This window comes from Corvus cornix, chromosome 4 (genome assembly GCF_000738735.6).
Source record: "Corvus cornix cornix isolate S_Up_H32 chromosome 4, ASM73873v5, whole genome shotgun sequence".
Taxonomy (NCBI): Eukaryota; Metazoa; Chordata; class Aves; order Passeriformes; family Corvidae; genus Corvus; species Corvus cornix.
Genome location: NC_046334.1, coordinates 58,572,430 through 58,593,369, shown reverse-complemented (window position 1 = coordinate 58,593,369; position 20,940 = coordinate 58,572,430). Strand labels below are relative to the sequence as shown.

Genomic DNA, 20,940 nt, shown 5'->3' with positions numbered 1-20,940 from the left:
ACTGACATAAAATGCAACATGTACTCCTAAGGAAATTAAACACTGAAGAAAAAAATGTATTAGGCTATCTAATCACCCTTCCTCTCCCCTTTCCAGGGTTTCTCCCTACTGTATCATCTTTGCCCTTCAGCCACACACAAAACCTTGTCAGCTTTCCCACTGCTCTTTCCCTTTCTGTTCCTCCATTTCCTGCCACTTTGTTCCTTAAATTAAAAATATGTAGCAATATCTGAATTCAGCTGTCTGGGACAGTGTCAGGTGAGTGAGGACATGATGCTATTCAGACAGTTTATGGTCACTATTAGCCAAAAGGACTGAGTGCTCTTCATCTTGGTCTCCAGAAGTGTGATTAAAACTCATAGTCCAAGCTAACTCAAAAAACCCCCACATGGCTCCTTGCTGCTCCATCCCAATGCTGATGCCAGTGCTCAGGCTCAGGCTCTGTGCCTACAGCAATGGAGAGTCTTTGGAGAGTGAGATGCACCCCAGGTTTTGCCACTGGCCTGGAAGATGCCTTTGAACAACTCTGTCTACTCCAGTACTTTGTCTTGTGTAAGGAGATGCCCTTCATCAGCAACCACTGCATGAAGTGCTGGGTGCTGGTAGCACTGGTAACACCCACAGCACAACACTCTCTAGTCTAATCCCAGTAACTTCATGTCTGTTAAATGCCCTTATTCACCTCAGTTTCCTCTTATTTTCTGCAGTACCTATTTTTGCATTGCTCATTTCAGTTCAGACATCTCTCTGTGTTCTAAATGATCTCAAACTCAACTGCTGCCTTCACCTGCACACCCACCTCCTGCTGTTTCACCAGCTGCTTCATGAGTAGCACTGCTCCGACAGCCAGATGAATGGGCAGAAAATTTGCTTATATTTGCTTTTGTAATACATCTGAAAGTTCACCTCTTCCAGTGGCACAATCCCACAACACTCTCCTGTGGGTGCCCCCCTCCGTCATATTGCATGGTCCCTAGGGACTTCTCCACACTGCCTGGATATTGTGTAGTGCCCTTTGACAGTGAATGTGAGAGTGCTCTCCAATGGAAAGTGAATTGAAAACTGTGAATTGTGAGATTTCTTGAACAGCAGCCTGGGACACTTCAAACTATTCTTTATTAAAAGTATTTTTTAAAATATAAGCATGTTAAAAAATTCAGCAGCTGCAGGTATCAATAGCAATAAGAAAAATGAAAGAAATCAAAATCATCAGCATAGTTTCTAACTGAAAGCAAAGTGTTGTTTTAAAATAGTGCTGTGGAGGGCACAGGGATTTTCCTTTGCTGAAAAAGAAGATTGGATTTTAGAACAGAAAAAACATATGAAGAAGACAAAATCTAACAAACAAAAACAAAGTAATTAGGAAAAAGTGCACCAAGAAACAGAACTTTAAATATCTTCCAAGAATTGCTACATTGACCTTCCAAAAGCTGATATAAACTAGACCCACTCCAGCTGTGGGGTAGCTATTGACTCTTGCCAGCTGAGGATCTGGAGCAGAATATGTCAGCTTTCTGATGAAATTATAATCAGAGTGAAAAAGGGCAGATTATTCAGTCCTCCTCAATAACACAAGAAATTATTCACATGGATAGTAAAAAACTGTTTCTAAAAATAGGAAAAGGTGCAAAATAGTGGGTGGGAACCTATGCATTTCTCCTTTTCCAACACAAGGGTTCTGAGGTGCCTCACAGCCCAAAAAGCAAAGCAGCACATTTTGCTCATCCCCTATACAACAAACTTGCTGCCAGTAGCTCAAGGCAGGACAGGATCCATTAGCAGAGCCACTGAGAATAAGCCTTGGGCTCTCACATCACACTGATGTGAGTAAGTTCATAAACATTTGGGATATTTGGGGATAATTTTTACAGATGTCCTCATCTTGATTAAATGCATATTTTTGTTAATATGTTAATTAATATCTATCAAATATTTAAGAACTGCAGATTTAGGGCACAGTCATGTGATTAGGCTAAAAATAATTTCCTGTGGTTTGGATGGCCTTAAGCTCTATTTGCAGGGATTCTGTTCCAAGTAGAGTAACACAACTTTGATCATGCATGGCCAATCCTGAATTCCTCTACTTTTTAATTATTTTGTGTTTCTGCTCCATAGTTGTTTTCCAGTCTGCTAAGATCTGCTGATCCTCTTTTGAGAGTATTTTAATTTATTAATGTGAAGAGACCTTGTAAATTCACACTTAGTGATTATTAATTTCCCTTCTGCTCTAGACAGTTCTGTATAGGGTGTCTCATTTGAAGATATTTTTTTTAATCTGTTTGTCTCATACTATTAAACGCTTGTCTTCACCATGCAGCCAAATCTTGCTATAAGGATCTTGATACATGGGAGCCCAGAGTTTATGCTTGAGGTGGTATTCATGGAATATGACAAGCTTAAACATAGCTCCCTGGAAAGACAATACACACCAAAAAAAGTAGATTGAGCTGTAGGATATTGGCTGATTATCCAAAATGTATAAATATTGATGTAGCAGGTTGAGCAATATGAAGGGAAACTCTGATCAGAAGTTGCACAAAGCTGCTCTAGAGCCGAAATCCTACTTAGGTAGTGAATGTGCTGCCATCATACCCTCCTGCTCTCACTCTCATTCAGTTATCCCTGGCTGCCAAACAAAATAAATGGCACATCTCTTGTGAAATCGCATCTACATTAATATTTTTTCACTATTTTTAAATTGTCTTGTATATATTGTTGCTCTTTAATTAGACATGGAGACAACATGGCAACAGATCAAACTGTTGGATGGTTTCTGAGATTCCAGATGCTTATGTCAGTGTCATTTTCATTTCCTCAACTCCCTTTTTGCGATTTAATTTTTGGATTACATTTCTGAGGCTCCCTGCTACCAAAGCATCCATCCTTAACACTACTCCCCACGTGAAATAAACCTAAGGTGATATTGCGGCCTCTATGCCATGCTTGCAGCCTTGCAATTATGGCTGACACTGCTCCCAAAATGGAAAGTATGTTTATAAGTTTTTTTAAAAAACAGAAAAAGTTCTGTAAAAACATCTTCCAGATTAATTTTTTTTCATCAGATATACACATAAAGAGCCTCCTAAGTTCTGAAATTGGCAAATAATGATTAAAAATTCATCGTCTCCATATTGGCTCAGATGACAGGGGGGAGAAGGAAAGTAGGAAACCAAAAATTAAAAATTACTATTCCCTAACATTTCTATTTTAAACAACAAAATATTAAAGAAAATATTTCTCAAAAAGATAACTTCCAAGGTAAAAATTTCAAAACAAAAATCCAGTTATATCCCCTTCTCCTCAAGCAAGTTTTTGCCCTTTGCTCACTCTCATCTTCTACCACTCTGTGTCCACCTTAAATTGCAGCATGCCAACAGCAGAGATTTGCTTTGTCCTGATTGTTCTATAGACACAATGCTGAATATAAAAATACAGCAATAGCAGCTTGCTGTTCACGCATGTTCTGAAATGTCATCTCTTTGTCTGAGACAGAGGAGACCAGAATTGTAAGATTATCACGGAAAGCAAAGCCCTAAGTAGGAAAACATAAGGGCCAGTGTAGCTTAAATTATCAAACAATGTGGTTTGGGCGGGGTTTGGGTTTTTTCAGATTTGTTTGCAAGCCAGAGATAACCACATAGTTTTACATCACTAAATCAGAACTTTCAAAGCCAAAATAACTTCGTAAAGTACTTAAAGGCCACAAATTTTTTTGATGGATTCTCATGAAGGAGAATGAAGGTTAAATCCATACAGTTTGCTTTGCAGGTTTTTTTTTGCTTTTTTGATGACAGAACTGAAGAGTCCTGTTGAATTTAATGATTGAATGAATACATAAGTCAATGTAATATTATATTTCTGTGAAACACTATATGTAGATGAAAACAAAGTAAGTGCCAATGTCAAGTTCATCTCTGCCCTGCCTCCCCTCTGCTTCCTAAGTCATTACCTAGTATTTATTTACAAGACTGGAGAAAAAAAAATACCTTGGAAAAATAAAGGCTTTGTGCTCAGGTTTCAGGCATGAAATGGTGTCCCACTGTGTCATTTTGGATTTGAGGTTTAAAAGCTTACAGCATGTTTGCTTGAACAGTCCCATTTTTTAAGAAGAGGAATTTAGTTCTTTGGAATCTGACAGTCTCAGAAGAGCTGCTCAGATGTTTTTATTAATTAGTTAATATTTGTGCAATGCTTAAAGTATCAGGCGTTGTATAAATGTTAAGCTATGGAATTTGGTCCTACAATTAAATGGCAATTATAAACAATGAAAAATACATATTTATATATTTGCTAGGAATTTACATAAGTATGATATATTTGATAGCTTAGAAGAGAGCTCCTAATCTATCCAAAGCCATATAAAGTTTAGGGATATGGCTAACAGCCTATTTAAATAACATAGCAAAAGTCATATTTTCCCTGGTGTTTCCATGTTAGTCTTCAAGACTCCGATTAAAAGCAATTTAAGAACAGAACTTTCACATCTGATTTTCCCATGCAGTTGCCATCTACTAGACCTCATACACATGCAAAATAGAAATTTGCCCCTGAAATCACATTAAGTGTGCAAATTAAGAAAAAATAGACTGGACACACTCAAGCTTGGCTTAAAACCTAAAGTCCTGAATGCTTCCAGCTCATCTGTTGACATTACAAAAGATACAAGTATCAAAGAAGCAGAAGAAAATGCTGAGTGCCTTGTTACTTTTCCTGGCTTTTTCTTCTACATATGACTGACAGACTGTTAATGAAAAGACTCTTAATGAATCAACACACTCACAGCAGTGTCACTAATGAACTACTGGTAACTGGAAAAAGAGACTAAAAATATTATATCTCCCTTTAGTGCAGAGTTATATTATCAATATGCTGTAGCCAGAACTGTTAGGCTGAAAAATGCATTTACTTAAGAAAATAACATCATGAAGCAGAACCAGGGTAACAACAGCACTTCTGTTGCCAGAACACACTTGTAGTTGGTGGGTGGCTTGTATAACTTGAGCGCTTAATTAAGTGTGTTTTTCCAATAAATACATTGGACATTAATTTTTACTGATGGCTAAATATCTGCTAAGTAGCTATCCTGTTTCTTAGGCAACCAGGCTAGATTTTAATAACTTGCAGGACAAAAGAGCAACAGGCCAGTAGAGTCTGGTAAGGATGTCAGCATTGCCATTATAAACCCCATTTTAGCACTGGGGAAGGGTACTCTAATTTGAACATTAAAACATGCTGGGGATAGCTTTTATCCAGGAGTGATTTTCTGGTTTCTGTTTTTCTAATAAGAGCCATTTGCATCCATTTGGAAGAACCTTAAATGTATGCAGCTTGCAGGGGGGAGGAAAAAAGCTTAAACAGAGAATAATAAAAAAAAAAGAAGAAAGTGCTAAACCAGAGTGGACTTAAGGGTTTAAATGTAGTATTGAGCCTCAATATTTGACTCAGAGAGGCTGATGCCAGCAACAGTGAAGCTGAACAAGGATGGGCCCAAGGTCAGGTGGAACCTTCAGGACAGAGGTCTGTGCTGTAAAACCTGGAGGTGCTGATTTACAGTGATGCCATTGTTGGGCTGGGAAACCAGAGGCGCAACATGCTGCTTGTGATGGTGGGCTAAGGCAGCCCTTTGGAAGTAGAAAATTAAATCAAATCCCTGGTCAGTTTGTAAATCCTAAGGATACAGTACTCTCTCTCTTCAGTGGGGTTTGTGTGTTAAGTTCCACTGTTGTAGGCACATTCTAATTCCAGATCAACATAAATTTAAAATAGCCTTCACTTCCTTTGCTAAATATATTTTCAGAAGTTTTATGTGTGTTCTGGATCAGCTATGAATCACCCATTCCATATAAGAACATTTCAGGTATGGAAGAAAATGGTTCTCATATATTCAGTAGTTCGATATATATTTAAATCTTGTAAAGTTGTTTGTAACAAACAGTTTTATAACTAAACTACATTATTACTATGAACTCAGCCAATAATATGTGTTTTAAAGCTACCTGGGTACAAGTTTAGAGCAGCAGTTCAGTCACCATCCACATCTGTAAAAAATAAAACAATATAAGATAAATAATGCATGTAGGAGAGGCTGTCAAAATTCATTCGGGCAGTTCCATTTTATACACATTTCATTTCCTAGATTTTAAATACCGAAATATTGATTTATATTGTCATGGCATCCTAAATGTACATAGAAAATAGGCTTCAGAGACCTTACAGACTTCCAAATACCCTCAAACAGTACAGATAATGTGGCTTCTATACAGATATTCTTATTTTCAGGGCTTTTTCTTTCTTTTTTTTCACTTACCTGTACTTCTAAGATCTTCTACATATCCTTTTTCATACTGTTTCAGGCACTCTGTTCTCCTTCAGGGTCACATCTGAAATTAGAAGGCCAGGCAGTTACTTGTCACCCAATCTCCCAAGAGGACATGGAAAAGAACTATCCACAAAAAACCATGGAACTGCTCTCCTGCAAGAGACTGTGCTTACAGACCTTGTAGTGAAAAATAAGTCCACTGACACACAGAGAAGGTTCAGTCCTTTGTCCATCACTAGAAGAAGCCAGCCACAACATAAGAGGAACTGAAAACCAGAATTTTTCTAAGTAATGTTTATTCAAATTTTCCTACTCTTTCTAAAAAGGCGGGAAAATTATTGGAAATATTTTAAGTGGTAAGTCCACTCAGTCCTCAGCAAGTCCATCCATTGCCTTCTCTACAGGATTGCTGCTTCTCAGGGGCACTGACTGCCTTCAGCAGCATTTATAGACACGTGGTGGGCCTCAGCTGCAGATACATGTGGTGGTTCATAAGGCATTATGTCTTTATTTTCATTTGTTGCTGGAGAACAGAGTCATGCTATTCTCATTTCAGAGAAGGAGAGCAGAGGCACTGGGACTGAGGGCTTGAATCAGACACTGGTGACAGTGGCCAGAAGCCTGGCAAGTATTCAGCAGGGCTGCACCCCTGGAGGGCCATCCTCTGCCATCAGCCAAACCTGCCTGGCAGACTAAAAAGCAGAGAGAGCCACTGGGTGTAACATTCACATGGTTACAGCTTTAATTTTGCCAGCTCCATCTAGTGTCACAGTGGGCAAAGCTCCCTGAAGCTCTGGTGCCAAGCAGAGGTTGAGGTGAAGCCTTCATAGCCATCTAAAACTTGCCATGCAGCTATGACTCTCACTGCTTTTCCCCAAAGCAGGCCTTGGTGCCCGTGTATGCCAAGTTGAGGAACAGTTAGACACTTCCCTGGCTATTTGCTTAGTAATGAGAACTCTCATATTATTTGGCCACATTTTTTGCAGAGTTTCTGCCTCCTCTGTTTTACTGTCAGAGACTTGATAGCCAATTATATCCTTCAACAGTGAATGGGAACACTTCATCATGTCTACATTCCCTATCAGCACTTAGATAAAAAATCTTATATATTTATAAAGGAGAAGAGAGTAAGTCCCATCAAAAATGACATGCTGGGATTTCAGGAGGAAACTTGAACAGCTGCTGGATGATATAACCTGAATAAAAGTAATTAAAAGAAAATGAGTTCTGCCCTCTTGTATCCTCCTGACTCATGCCTCATTTTCTACTTCAGAATTTAGGAAAGCAAATGTCTATTTCTGTGTCCATCACCAGAGCGACATCACAGCAAGTTAATTAGAGCACATGACAGAGGTGCTATTTTTGCCTTCAAATAAAGATCTTTCTGTTGCATATGAACATTTTTCTTTCTGAAATACAGAAAGAAACTTCTTAGCTACCAGCTCTCTCCCAAAGGTGTATAAAAATTATGCTTTTTCTACAGCTTGCAAGCTTCACGATTAGAATTGTCAACCATGATGTATTAAAGAGGAAACAGTCAGACTTGACTGATCAAGCTTAATTTAGCCTTATGTTTGTGTTTCTGAAACATGGTAAACAATTTTTTAGCATGTACATGCTCACTGACTCGCAGACAAAAAACATTTTTTCTTATTTGAATAAAAATGAAATCTACAAACTCATGACCTGTGTATTAATTAGGATTTTTATATTCCATACTGCATTGATTCAAGGACAGGCCTAAACACTAACATTTATTTATATGCCTTGATAAAGAATATCTCAAGCATTTACCACAGATAAACACTGTTGATGCTAAAAGCCATATTTCCCCCTCAGTTTGGTGTCTGTGTTGTCATGTGGAAACAGCAATTTGTATTATATGGGGACTTCTCTTGACTGCAGGATCCAGAGTGCCCCTCTGAAATGTTTGTCTAAAGCTGGATGCCCAAATTCATATTTAACAATCTGAAACCGTTGAGTGAAAACATTATTCAAAAGCAGATTCCATTGATCATAATTCTTCACTATCCAAGCTCTTTTTCCCTTGGCCTTTCCTTACCTTTCACTCCATCCTCAGAAAGGAGGGCCAGCTGCACCCAAGGAAACAGACCTTCCACATAGCTTAGTTAGATGTCTTGGTCCGTTGGGGGATTCATAGCAAACAAATATCACCAGTAATTTATAAAAGGAGTTATGCATAAGCAGTCATAGGTCAGGCAGCTTGTCCTTTTTTTTTTATGGAGATAATGGCCCACACTACTCCATCAGTTAGCATTCAGAAGGAGGACTCAGCTCTAGTTTTTATCTTGATACTTTACTTAGAACCTAGCAGAAGTACTCAAAGGAGGCCTTGGATTATGGCTTCTGTCTGTCTTGAAGTCTTAGGGATCCTAGACCAAGTGATGGTCTCAAGCAAGGGCCCACATTTCTCTGGCCAGTGATCCAAAAACCTACAAAAAGCCATTTCCAACTGGGAGACCACATTAAACAAACAATAGGGTGAGAGATACAGTATATGGAGAAATGCTGTTAAAGTACATGACCAGATGAGGAGAAAAAACAGAACCATTGTGATAGTTTTATGGACTTTGTGAATATATTCCTAAGTGTCACACAATTTTAACATTGCTCTGACAGGTTAATATGTGCAACTTGTCTCCAGGGGCTAAGATTAAGTAGCAACCAGCTGAAGGGAAAAGCATTGCCAATAAATGGTGAGAAAATTTTTTGCAAGCAGTCTTTCTCTAGGGGAATACTTTATTTAAGTAAAAGGGAAAAAATTGCAACATGTACATGATTAAAATAAGACTCACAACAGGCAAACTTTATTTATTATTTTAACAATGTGACATGCATCCCCAGTTACTTTCTTTCCAAAAGTAACATGATTTAAAAAAAATTCCAGCGCTTGTGTGCTTGATCTCCCTGTGGCTACTACCCAACCCATGGAAATATTTGTCCTACATCACATACAGGGGTAGTCCAGGCCAACAAGGCATGGCCATGATCAGGAGAAAAGGACTTCAGGGAGCAAGGGATGCAGGAACATCCCAGCAAAAAGCACAAGGTATAGGTGGTATCTGAGCTCTCCTAATGGCAGAAGGACTATTTGCTCTACTACCCCAAGATGGGCAGTGCCAGGGCTGTTCCTGAGGGAACTGAGAAATGGAAGGAGTGAAAGGCAGGAAATGAGCAATGCCAGAGTAGTACAGTAACGCAGTTCTTGGGCCACACCAACAGTACAGATCCATAGTGATGGCAGGGATGCTATGAGCAAGGACCAGGACTGAAAGGCGGGAACACCAACAGCCCACACTGAGGGTGCAGGGCAGAATCATGGCCACAGTCACACAGGGACCACTGGGTGTGGCAGCACAGGAGCCATCCAAGAAACCTGCTCCTTTAGTAACCCATCATAATTGCTGTTGAACATGTCCAGCTATTATGAAACATGAGTGTCCTGAACAAACTGCTTTCATCAGCTGAGGAGGCATATTTTCCAGGTTCTCCCAGTCAAGCCAGCTCATCTTTTTGTCACTCTTTGATGTAAGGGCAATGTGTTTTTAAGAGACATTTCTCAAAGAGGGAAGAGCAGTCATTTGGCACATGAAAGAGAGCAATGCCGTGACAATAAGGGACCGCAGAGCACAACGTGTAGCAAGAGCAGAAGGAACACAAAGGCAGAAAAAATAGAAGGTACCTTGGAGTAGAGAAAACAATAAACAGCAGAATCCATAGACAAAAACCCCAGTAAGGGTCCAGGAGACACACTTGGGCAGTGGAGGAAGTAATAGAGAAGGACAAGAGCATCAGCCATTGGGTGGTTACACAGGCTGACAAAAAAGCACAGCGCTGCCAAAAAAAAGCTGCTGAGTGGCCTTTGGGCTGGGGAGGGAAAGGTGGGCTCACAGGAGAGGGCATCACCCCCTGCAAAGCACAGGGCAGCCCTTGTCCTTCACTGGGCTCAGGTGGTGGGTGACAAGTCTGAGCTGAACTGCTGCCAGGAGTGTAGTTGTAATATTGAATTTAGATGGGAAAGTAATGAAAAGCAGGAGGAAAACATTTTAGTACCATTAATTAATTGGTTTCTGTATTATTTTAAAGTTCTTGGATGTTTTTTTCAAAGACAATTAACTCAGCTTTATGTTTCTAGTAAATAAAACTCTCCATTTTGAAGCAGCCACTTTAAATCTGAGTGGAAGAGGAAATCAGACCCCTAATTCTGACCCCTACTCTTCAAATCACCAATTTTTTCCACAGCAAGATTAAATGCACCGTTGTTGTTCTGCCAGCCCTTAACGCAAATTAATGACTTAAATTACCTTTCATCTCACCTTATAAATTCTACCTTGAAGCAGCAGAAAGCCCAAGGGCTCTTGCATAACCAGACGAAGACAAGTTCACTGCCTCAAATCCTTCCCTTCTTGCTCTACTTTACATCAATTCTTTATAAGAAGAGGTCTCCAGGGCTAACAAAGGAGCTGGCCATGCAGCAGAAGGTGCCGTGGGACTTTCAGAGGTAAAAGCCCGTCTCGCGGTGACTCAGTGCACTCCATTAGTCCTAGGAAACGCAGGGCACATCGAATGCAGCAGATGTGCCCTCACTTGCCAGGCTTCAGACAAATGCAATCAAATCTATTTTAATCATCTATGAAATGCAAATGCGTTCCACTTGCGCACCCACAAGATCCATTGTCTTCCTCACTGAAGCATGAGATAATGCCAATTAAACGCTGTTGCTAACTTAATAGGTGTTCTGATTGCCTATGGGAAATTATCTTTACTTTTTTATTAGTAGTAATATAAGTAGTAGTATTTCACATTGCAAAGATTTTTAAATGTTTTAATAATTGCACTTGGGTTTGTTTGTGTTCTCCCTTCCACCGGCTCAGTGGCCAGCACCTATCCAGACTGAGCAGTGAAACCTGTGTTTGCACTCAGAGAAACAATGCTGTGTAATTCCAAGTATTAAAAATACTCTTCTCAACTTCTTCTAAAGGGCCCTAAACAGAAGTGACAGTTACATTAATCTGCTGGCAATTTCGCTCACACATGCAGGCTCCCGTATATGCACACAGCCCCTTTGTTATTCTGCTAGAAATGGCCAGGCAGCTGTAAAGATGTTTATTCTCAGACCCACAATGAAAAATGTTTGCAGTATGTATGTAGCCTACAAAGTCAAGAATGATAAGCATTTAAATCAGACTGGCCATGCAAAGTCAATATTTCGATATCAGAGGAATTGATTCTTGATCTAATGCCAGCACTGTGTACTCAATGTACTGCAGAAAAATCCTCGCCCAGTCTTCCTGCCAGCACACTGTTAGGGATGACAAGCATGCAGTTATCTGATAGAGCAGATATTTGTTCCAAAAGACGATTTTCATTTCAAAGACAAAACATGAAAAGAGCTTACTTGTGGGGAAACCAAATACTGTATTCTCCTCTTGATAAATCAAGCTTTAGAGAAATAATGCCAAAGAGAGCAGGATTCTGAAAAGAACTTCTGTAGCTCTTTTCATGCTTTTTCAGCTACTCAGCTGGCTTAACTCTGCCAACTAATAATCTTGTGTTTTCCTAAGATGTGTTGAGAAAGAGTTTATTTGCAAATAATTATTTAGTGATAAGGATGCATGTCTGTTTGCTTTTAAACAGTTCCTACAAAGCTAATTAGGGGGTTTATCATAGAACACAGGGTTCTATATGGTTTATACCTTAAGCTGCTAATTATGGGATTTTCAATAACATCTCTTTCTTTCCTTTGCAGAGAACTAAGACAGTATTACTAAACAATAAAAGCCCTGTTTCAGTGAAAAAGGCGACATTTCTTCATGTCGCAGTCTTGTCAGTTCTCTCATCGCTGAATTTACATAAAGTAACCAAGTATGAGTAATAACAGACAGGAGAGGGAAACATCTTCATACCCTTCGAGACCAGGGACTAACACAATAGTCCTTTTATACTCTGGAAAGACATCTTTGCTACTTGGCCGCAGACCTCCAGATACACTGTCTAATTACAGTTAGCAAGCAGCATGCCCTTGACACAACACAGAATAAATATAACCTGCCCTTTCAAGTGTGTCACTGTGCTCAACGCTTATGTCTTCACACTACTAACCAGACCTTATACAAAGAAACTTAACCATGCCTGTACCCACAAAAATTAAATAGTATCACATTGAATGTTACTTTATTTTAGCAGGACATCAAGAGGGATTGACACCAAATCGCTACCATCCAGCTCCATTAACTGAGGGTCTACCTCACTCACAGCTCTTCCTTGGGGCATAATAATTACCTGCATTCTTTATTTCACTGCCAGTCTTTTATAAAAGTGCAAATATGGAGTGTCCATACAGTTTCAAAGAAAAGTTAAAGGTAGACTGTAGAGAAAATTAATCATAAGCATATCAGGACCTTACTGGGATGCAGCCCAATTAAATTCAATACACACATCCACTGTGGAGGCCATTAATAAGCTGCTAAAAATTTCTGTGTGTCCCTGCTGGGCTTTATACAAAATCTTGCCCCTATAATGAACTCTGCAGGCTTTACAGGTGGGATTTTCAGAAGTGTTCAACACTGATCCAGGTCCACTCTCCTTGAAGTCAGCAGGAATTTCAACCATCAGTGTTAGGGGGGAGGTAGGAAAAGGTCAGCCTTGAGTGCTTTTCAAAATCCCACCCCACCAGTCTGCTTAAGCCCCACGGAACTCTGAGGGGAGAGAAGTTTTGCTGTATTTATAGCACAGAGTAAGGAGTCTTTATATACAATGAACATCAGATTATGTGCTGCAGAAGAACAGAATATTTTTGCGTTGTTTATCTGTCAAAAGAACCAACCTTCAAAAACAATACATAAGCCTACATAAATAAACCAATCATTCCTACCCAGGGAGTGTAACTGTTTGTGCTCCCTTGTATAGCCTAGAGACCCAATACAGCTATTGATCTGGTTCCTTAAAGAGAAAAACGATCAAAATCCAGAGTTCTACCCAAGACTAAAATGCTGGAAAAAAAATATATAACTTAATAGAAAAAGGCCCTGAAATTTTGAAAACTGCTTGCAAGGTTCAAACTCTCTGATAGACTGTGGGAATCCAGAGGAAATAATAGCAGTACCACTAGTAGGTTGTTGATTCAGGCTTCAAATTAATTATAAATTCATAATTAATTATGAAGTGCTACCCCTTGCTCTGCTTTCCTGTGGCCTGGGGAAGAGACAGATTCTCAAAAGCTCAGAGTCAATTTCCGTTTTATTTTTAGCCAGTCAACCTCACAAAAGGTCTTACCTACAAGTTGGGAACTTGCTCTTTTATATTCCATTCATGTATAGGCTAATCAGCTGGTGCAGTGATCTGTGACACTTAAATAGAAAAGATGCATATAAAAAGCAAAGGCAGAGCAGAAGGGGCCCAAATACTCTGCCAGGGCCATGGCAAGGGCAAAGCAAGAAGGGTGTCTGCACTCAGCAGCTCCTGCTGCTGTTGTGCCCTGAGAAATGGCAGCAGTGCATGCCCATGGATGAAGGAGGATGTGGCAGGACACTGTGGGGTGGAAAGCCACAGATTGCCAAGGCATCCTGCAGAGATGGGTGCTCATGACCTTGTTTCTCCCAGCAGCATCCAGCTCCAGCTGGGAAGTGAAGAACTCACTTGCTCCATGGTGCAAATCTGATGCACTAAGAGCCAAATCTTCAGAGGATGCTCGTAGAATCATAGAATGGTTTTGGGTTGGAAGGGACAGCTTCCACTACACCAGATTGTTCAGAACCTCATCCAGCCTGGCCTTGCTGGGTCTTCTGTCCTTGCACCTAAGCCACACTAGGAATGGCAAAACTTTTGTTTCTCTCTGCTGAGTTTCTAGCTCTCTGCACTTAAGGGTGTTCCACATTGGTGTTGGTTTTTTATGTGTATTTATTTTCTAGCCTTTCCACTAGCACACATCTCACTAAGAAGCAGGATCTGTGAGGAAAAGGGGTGGTGTATCCAGCTCAGCAGATTGAAATCATCTTTTGTTTCGGTCATTACTGAAAGATGGAGTGGTAATACAGTTTTCGCTTACAATTACAGAATCAACATACAGTAGCTAATTAACCTTAAAAACTTTCAGTGTCCAGTAAACACTGATCTCTAATCCATTAAGTTTATTCACTTCAGGACTGAGCAGCTTGAAATAAAGTACTGTCCTATGAATCAGCAGCCTTTTTGTAGATGACAGGAACAAAAATTATCCAACCATGTGGTATTTCCAGCTCACCTGGAATAAATTAGTAGTAATTCTGAAGAAGGATAAAGTGGTTTGGGTAAGTAACACCCTGGTGGATGCTTAGAATGAAGAAATGGGCATCCATTTGCTAGGTCTGCCTCCACTTTCCTGTATAATCTCAAGAAAGTCACTTATCTTGTTTTAATTTTCAAGTTTAGAAGGAATATATGGAGCTTCTCATGCTTGCCTGGTCTTCAGAGTATAAAATGTCTTTAAACATATGTATGTACAGCACTAACAACATAGTCCTGGTCCCGATTGGAGCTGGTGGCTATTATCTTAAGAAAAATCAGTAAATAAATCATGATGTGTAAGAAAGCCACGTGATCTGAACCCAATGGCACGTGACCAGAAGATGGCAATATTTGAACCAGAGGACTGAGGCAAGCGTCCTTATGGGTCATACGCATCACAGGTCCCCCAGGTTACCCCCACCTCCTTCTGTCAGTGATATGAAACCTCCACAACCAGCTGAAATCACCTTCTGAGCCAGGAGTAGGAGTAGGTAATTTAGTTTCCATGGTAATGCAGTTCTGGACCATTCTTAAACAGAAGCTGCCAAGTATGACAAATGGTAGGTGCTGATTTTTTTATGTGAACAGCTATTCACTATGAATTGAAATGAGATTGCCGAATTCACTTTCCTTGGGACTGGAGCTAGGGTCAAAAGCTATTGTTACATTCAAGCCATAGTCCAAAACTAGCACTTTAGCCACCCATCTCTAGCTGCAATATAGAAATTTTTAAGTCATAGAATAAAAATGAATGACTCAATATCAGAGTTGTCAAATATATGAGACAGATTTACATCAAGCAATTCTAAAATGCTCTGTAGCCATGAATTAAAGGAAACATATGACAAATGACTCTTATTCATTCCCTCATGGGGAAGAAATTCTGTTTTAAGCATTGCTGAATGTTGTGCAGTTGCTATTATATATATGTATATATGGAATCTGCATTAGGATAAACACATGAAATGATAAGGGCTTGAATTCAACTAATTTTCTTCCATGAGCCACCACTGCATAATATGCCACAGTAGGTTTTGCACTCTGCTAATCGCCCCAAACAGTACGTAATTGGTGTTGGAAAATGCTGTAATACTGTAATTAGTAAAATGACAAATAAAAGAGGAAAAGGCTTTTTCATTTTAGTCTTGTTTTCCTTCAGAATGAAGCAGTAGGAAGAAAGGTTGCCAGATCAACTGTTATTTAACACCATCTCTGCCATAAAAGCAGCCCAAAAAGCAACTGTTTTGCCCAGGCTGGAGAAATGGGGGGAGGATGATCCCGCCACTCACCACCCATCTGAAGGTGGGTTAATAGGGTGCTGCTGGACTGCCTGCAGTGGCTGCATGGCTGGGGCTGGATGGGCTCCCCCAAACTGCCCCAGCAACCCCAGCAGCCAGATGGCATTGAAGAGCCATGAGGATTTACATACTGGTCCAAAAAGAGCTATCTGTGGCCTGTCTGCGAACCAGCAGGTTCTGCATGGCAAACCCATACAAAAGTGACTCCTATAAAGGTTCTTCTTCATATTAGTGATTCTTCCTGCTTGCAATGCTACCTTTGACAAACACAAAGAAGGGAACAAAACATTGTAAGCATTGGGGGAGGAAAAAAGTGAGGCATTCCCAGCTCATTCAATGTTGAAAGGAGAAGAAACTCAGCTGAGAAGCATTGTGAAAAAACAACATTTTCTGCCTTTATAGCACCCTTACAAACTCTGGTACTCAAAGCCTTTTGTGAACATTCATTAAGTTCTGCATTAAAAGGGTAGTTCTCCCCAACATAACCTCTGTTTCTTCTCTGTGAAATGCCTGGAATAAAGGGTGCTCACACACTGTTTGTATTTTCGGCATTTACATAGACACAGTTGATAGCACCTGGAATTGAGATATGGGCAGGTGAACGGGTTTGTTTGGGGTGAAACTGGGAGTGGCTTTTAGAGGCAGGGAGAGAAAATCTGGGCACAAAATGGGCGCAGTGGCTCTTGTGACCCACCCCAGAGCAGACATGGACTCAGCACACCCATGAGAGTCTGCCAGCAGTGCCTGACCCTGCACCATGATCCCCCAGCCTGCCAAGACTGGCAGCCTTCTGCCTGTGCCCTGCCAGTACCTGCCCTGCATGCTCCCTGGAGACACTTCAGTCTCATTTATGACTCCCAGGAAGCAGTGGCAGGTCTCACGGGAGACCTGAATGCTACTGCAGTGGAGTGGTGCACTTGTTATGAGCTGCAATGAGTAGTGATTCCCCAAAAGCTGACTGTCAGTCTCAGTCGAGCAGTTTAGCAGATAGCTAGAGCTGAAAGGGAAGTTGGTTCGTCCTTGCTGTGCTAAGGAAATGGGTGGTGGCTTTTGGCGATCACCCGGACCAGGGGTGGACAAAATTTAAAGGACATAATACTATTTCAGAGCAGGTTGTTACTACTATTTAGAAACCAATCTCTGCAAAGAATAGCAAGTTTTTGGCTGGCTGTCTCAGCACCAGACATTCCTGAGTTCTGTATAAATGGACATCTAGGAGGCAAGAAATAGTGTGGATTACACCACTGGCAGGGAGTTTAACTAACACACATGAACTAGTAACAGGTATTAAGAGACAGGACTTCCTAAATTGCACTGGGGCCACTGCTGGTCTTCACAGCTTCTGCAAGGAATTCCAGAACCTGTTGTCACTGGCGTAACAGGTTAGTATTAGGCAAGCCTTCTTCAGATAACTCACATTGATGCAAAATGTTGTACAATCTTTAGTTTTGCTCTTTTCAGAAGTGGAGACTTTGTTTTCATCCTAATGTTATGGTTAAAAATGGGCTGCCTGTGCCCCTGTGTGCCACAGACACTTGGGAAGTGCTGAACAGGTAACTGGGGAAAGCACTTACAGCCCACCATGTAATTCCTTCCCTGCACACAAAGAGGGAATATTTGTGGCCTGCTGACACATAGCACTTCAGAAAGTCAGGAAAATTTGTAGGACAGTGAGTAGGTGCTAGAAATCTTTGCCTGGAACCTTATTGACTATCATGAGTTTCACTTCTATGAAATGCTCTTACAACTTCATCCACTGCCTCTCCCCTGCCTCATCTAAACAATTTTCTGCAAGAAAAAGGGAGCAGTAGGAATCTGCACACTGCTTTTCTTAGTGGTCTTTTTCATTCAACTTAGCCACTGGGCTTTATTATGCAGCCTGCCTGGGACAATGCATTAATAGTCTCATTCTACCAGTGTGACAGAACAACAAAGAGCCCAGTATGTGCTGAAATATGCACTCCCCTTGCTAAGCCTGTAATCCTAGCTTTGATATTTTTTTGTTTAAGCTATCAGCACAAACCTAGGGAGAATGAATCGGAAATCGCACGCTTAATTTCGTCTTCTGCTTGACTTCCATCTTTGATCAGAGACTGAAGAGAATGGGCTGAGGGAAGCCCATGGCTTCCTCCACAGATGATGTTAAAGGACAGTTTGTCATACAGAGTAGCCTCCATTTTCTTGGTCATAACCACAAAATCCCTCCTGTCCTTCCTGTAATTTCCTCAAGAAGGACATCAAAAGTGCAGATACATTTCCTGAATTTGGGCTGCTGCTGCCATTCTACTCTAGACCTGCTGTGTCACCTGCTGTGACCTTTCCTCCGGATGCAAACAAATCTTTGAGTTATGGCCCCAAAATGGGTGACCCAGATGCAAGACTCAATGCAGAGGGGTTTCAGTGCGTTGCTCACAGCACCACCACAGATCTCCTCTGCCACCATCCTCCAGCCTTGGAGTCAGTGTGCCCTTGCTCATTTGCCTGATATTCACCATGGGGACGCTGCCACTGCTGCAGCTGGGAGCATCCATCAAGCTCTCCCATTGCTTTGACAGAGCTTGAAGGAGTTGCCAGACTACAGCTGCTGTTTTCCATTCTTTGCTGTTTAGAAGCTGTTTGCTAACTTTTAAATGAACTTCTGATGCTGATCACGCAGTCCCCACCTTCTCTGACTCTGCAGGACGCCAGAAGATGGACAGAGCGTCATAGCCCCGGAGGTGGTTAATCGGTGCTTGTGTGAGACCCTCTGGCCAGCTCACAGCACCCTGATTGAGTGAGTTGAGCCTGAGGTGAAGCAATTACTGTAAAAATGAGACAGATCATCTGGAAAGAAGGGTTAAGGGATGAACGGTGCACGGCTTTACTGCAGAGGGAAGCAGAAAGGGTGGAAAACACACACCCAGGGGACTGAGGGGCTGTAAAATCTGATCACTCTTCTGCTTCAAGGACATTCATGTTGCAAGGTAAGGAACGGCAACCAACACCAATCTGGGCAAGCAAGCTTACCTTCAAAGTGTACGTGAGCTTATCTCCCTGCTAAGGTCAACAGAAAATTCCCATTGAGCTCATGAGGGCTTGGATTTTCAATTAATGCAAGGCTACTGGACTTGATGTTCAGTTATGAAGCACTTGTAATTATTAACTTTTCTCTGACTACCAGTTGACTTCTGAAGGGAGATAATATAGCATAGCTTAAGACTGAATGTATATTTGTACTTTAAAACACCATTCTCAGTGATATGAATTGATGTACCATACTCTTCTGGGCCAGTTTAAGAAGCAGCATGAAAATAATCTTACTGGACACATAAAAATGAACTGTAAGTCTGCATGCTGGAATCTAGTTACTATACCATTTTACTTATTGTTAACTTAAAGCCTTTTTCTGGTGTTAATTCATAACTGTAACACACTTTCCAAAGACAAAATGCTAGGAGTTAGTTTTTTCCAATCTTTTAAAAATGTTGTTTTACAAGCAAGATTCAAATAGTCTTCACCTGATGTTTCTAGGACCCTGAGAAGTTGCAAAACTCCCAGTGTCTCAACAAGTTGCTTTTTACAGCAACACTGTTGAGTGTTCAGAAATTAGTTGTTTGTCTCTTCCTCCCATTGTTTTTTAAATCCTTCCTTAAGTATTAAACTCCTGTGAACAGTTGTGCTTATGCTTTCAGAGTTACAGAAGTCACTGGGTACTACGATGAAGGACCAATTGTTCTAGCACAGAAAGCTCCATACAGAGCTACAAGTGAAGAACACTTTTATTCCCCTTTGCAACAAACCACTTGACGTCAAATACAAAAATTATAGAAGTACGGCGGTTCCCTGGAAATCAGTGTGACCCCAGAAGCAGGATTACTAGAAAACTACTGGAATATGCAGTACTTTCAAAGTTGAACCATTAATATTGTCAAAGGGCAAAGAGATACCTGAGGAAGCAGCTAAGCACAAAGACATTCCAGGGTACCAGCCATGGAGGCTGGAGGTAGCCAAGAGCGGAGGTGCAGGCGCAGGACGGGAGAAGTCAGAGGGAAAGGGAAGTGCTGGAGATAGGCTGACCAATAAGCCACACTGGCAGCACATGTGGCACTGCTGATAAGTTGAGCCAAGGAGAGATGGAGATCAGAAGACAACACTCCAGGAGGCTGGGAGGTGATGTTCAGATAAAAGTCTGTCAGCTGTGTCACAGGGTGAACATAGGTGAGGGTTTGGCAGCACTGTTTTGGATCATTTCAAGGAAAAATAGTGAGAAATTGGGTCAGCCAGGTAAAAAATAGTCTGCAGTCAAGAAGGAGCAGATCTCAGAGCAGATCAGCCAGATCTTGGTCACAAGTGAGAGAAGAGGAACTACTCTCTGAGACCAGTTGATGAAAGCCCCATCAGCTTTAAGTAGTTGCCCAAGTGTACAGGGAAGGAAGAGAAGGTGTTGGAGCATGAAAAACTGAAAAGGAGATGGTCATTTATTCCATTTAAAACCTGCTTTTTTTCTGTAACATTCCTCACACAAATACTAAGCACTAGAGAAATATAAACCATTACCTCTTTTTTATAGGTGGGGCTTTTGCACATAGGAAGATGAAACAATTTCCCTAAAGTTACCCAGCAGCTCAGTGGCAGAGCTGACAAATGAACTCAAGGATCACAAATCCCTGTCCAGTTCAGGTTTTGAACCTTGTTCTCCATTTGCAATTAGTTTAACAAAAGGAAAAACTGTGCAAGTTGCTTGTAATTGTCCCAAAGTCATACATATAATCATCTTTAACTGATGAACATGTTTCCTACCCTTTGTTTATGCTGGTTATTCATTAGTGATCATTTGTGGTGTGAGAAGCCAATCTTACAGCATTATTTTTCTTGATAACTCTGATTGGGTACCAATTTTCTTGAAAAGCTAGTAGCTAAAAAGGATGTTCATTCCTTCATTCCCCAAATACATCAGAGTAAAATCTGTATTCTGCACAGGTGCTTTCGACCAGTCATCAGAAAGCACGTGAGCTAAAAGTTGTGAGCTAAACACTCAAAATCCAACAATTATTTGCG

General features: G+C 40.8%; 1 long non-coding RNA gene across 4 annotated transcripts in view; it reads right to left on the bottom strand.

The window, feature by feature from the left end:
• Positions 1-20,940, bottom strand: part of LOC104690726 — a 143,359-nt gene that overhangs the window by 44,284 nt on the left and 78,135 nt on the right. For all 4 annotated transcript variants that reach the window (XR_005601804.1, XR_005601805.1, XR_005601807.1 and 1 more), the window contains exons 2-3: positions 6,308-6,380; positions 5,997-6,038 (exon numbers count right to left, since the gene is read on the bottom strand). This is a non-coding gene — a long non-coding RNA (uncharacterized LOC104690726). The remainder of the gene's footprint in view (positions 1-5,996; positions 6,039-6,307; positions 6,381-20,940) is intronic.